Below are 2,435 nucleotides of genomic sequence, written 5' to 3'. Positions count from 1 at the left end.
CAGCTTTAATAATGTAATGGCTACTACATCGCTGTGTGGCACTCGTCAGACAGAAAGCATTGGCAACCAAAAGTCTTCCAAGTTCTACCATTCCAGGGGTAAGGAGTCCAGGGATATAGTGGTACACAAGCAGTGTGTATAGTGTACACCCTCTAAGTTGGTTGATTTTAAAATGGCGCTGTGGGGTGTGAGTGAAGCAAATGTCACTAGGGAGAGGAATGGTGCAGAGGAAGCACGTTGTGTTGAAAGTATCCGCCAGCAATGCGGATAATGAGCTTCCGTTTTCGGAAAATTGCTTATCAGTTGTCTCATTGTTTCGGGGTTTAATAAAAACCTATGAAAACTAAATATCATTTATCCTCCATAATTTAAAAAACAAAAAAGTTCAAGGAAATTTCTTATCCATTCTAATGTTTAGTTAGGCGCTCATGCTGTTGGTGGTGGGGGAGGTGGGTACTCGCCGATTTCTTGTTGGGATTCATATCCAGGAAAATCTTGAATGGAGCACTCATATCACATCCCTAAATTCAAAACTAGCAAAAATGAGCTATGTAGTAAGAATTCTTGGCAACAATACTAGTGCAGAAACGGTTAGGGCTGTATACTTTGCTCGTGAACATTCAGTACTGAAGTATGGTATCATTTTCTGGGAAAATGTACACTAGGCAATAACAGTTTTCAGGAAACAAAAGGTAATTCTAAGAATAATGAAACAAGTGAGCAGCAAAAAACCATGCAAACCTTTCTTTAAAGATCTAAATCTTACACCTTCCCTGCATTTATATACTGGAAGCAGTCATGCATGAAAAAAAAAAAGTATACTGAGAAAAGAAAACCTTTTTCCTCAAAACAAGTGTCCATGATTACAGTACCAGATCAGATACATAAGTGTTAATCATTGTAACACCAGAATGGTGTATATCATGCAGGTACAAAACTGATTACCAAGACAGTGTAAATAGTACCGGTTCCTGCTGTATCAATTGTTTATTCGTTTTGGTACTGTGAAAGCAATTACCGAAATGTATTTGTTAGTTACGACTGCACGTTTCGTTTTATTCAGCTAAAATGTCGCCAGTAGTAGGATTTTCTCGTCATATCTTGCTTTTAGTGTGGATATAATGTCTGGATTCTCCACTTTATAGTGGGGCTGTAAATAAGGTGCATAAGTCCATTGGTAAGGCAATACTTTTTAGATGCCCAATGACACAGTTCATCCGCCGCACGGCGCAAGGGAGAGAGGAGGGGGACGACTGTTCTCCGCCGCGCCGATCGCACGCAGGGTCAGCTGTCTACTGTTCTTACATAATACGCGCCACAGTTGGTGCTGCCATCTCTCGCCTTTGTGGTGAAAGTATTGAATGGGTAGCAAACACTACAGCGAGACGAGAAATGGTTCTGATTCATGAAAAAAGCTCCTGGTTGTAATCATGTGTGTTCGTATCTCTAAAATATGATGCATTTTTCTGTACAATTACAATTAACACTTACTTAATAGTGAGATTTGTCCATAAATTGAACTTAAGCTATGTGTTCTTGTTGAAAAGGATACGATAAAAAATCATAAATAACGCAGAAGTGTAACGTTGTGTTACTCTGGCTTCCCTTCAAGTCGAATAAATCTTTCGCCTTTTACTAAAGATTTCCGTGGAGGGGAGCATTAAATGAGTCTATAACTAATTTTTCTCAGTGCTCAGCTTATGCTGAGCCGCAAGTACATTCCAAACATAGATTTTGTATGCTGGGAGTGAAGGCAAACCATGCTGAAGTGGCTGTCCTTGGTATTGCCCAGCATATGTTCAGCCACAAGTGTAATTCAAAGTTATATTATGTGTGTGTGCTCAGAGTGAATGCGTCTCAAAGTGGCTGTGGTCGGCGTTATGACAAATGACACGCCTTGCCGCCTGCAATGCACTATGGGCTTTAACAATTAAAATACCTGTGAAACACGAACTGAAATATCTTCTAGGATGCAGATCACGCGTAACAACGGCAATTAATAAATAAAGATTATAATCATGGTTGTGTTAATTGTCGAGCTTTCGTTCGTCCAGCGATCTAGTGGGATCTTAAGTATTATTGCAAGACGGGTCATCCGTTGTAATTTATTGTCGCAATAAAAATTACAGCCACTGCAATACGATACATTTCGTTTGTTAGGTATTTAATTCTTGATTATTTGTCTTAATTTTTCATTTGAATGTTGCCGTATTGTTTTCAAACTCATTAAAATCTGGTACTGCTTTTATCTGTTATTTTAACATGTGATCGGGGATTGAACTACTCACTTTCAAGTTACCGGGCTAATCATTACCGCCTCTCATAACGAAATAAAATATTATGGTGTGCTCACTTATGCAATATTCTTTTGGAGGACAATATTTTCAACTTTGTCTGTTACCTTTGCTTAAAAATACGTATAAATGTTTACATAT

At 38.6% G+C, this 2,435-nt stretch overlaps 1 non-coding gene across 1 annotated transcript; it reads left to right on the top strand.

Annotated features, from left to right (window-relative positions):
• Nucleotides 1-1,591: 1,591 nt before the first annotated feature.
• Nucleotides 1,592-1,710, top strand: LOC124608555. Its single transcript, XR_006979178.1, has one exon. It is a non-coding gene; the product is annotated as a U5 spliceosomal RNA (small nuclear RNA).
• The last annotated feature ends 725 nt before the right edge of the window (nt 1,711-2,435 follow it).

Source organism: Schistocerca americana, chromosome 3, assembly GCF_021461395.2.
Source record: "Schistocerca americana isolate TAMUIC-IGC-003095 chromosome 3, iqSchAmer2.1, whole genome shotgun sequence".
Lineage (NCBI taxonomy): Eukaryota > Metazoa > Arthropoda > Insecta > Orthoptera > Acrididae > Schistocerca > Schistocerca americana.
Note: the sequence above shows the minus strand (reverse complement) of the source record. Positions and strands in the feature narration are given on the sequence as shown.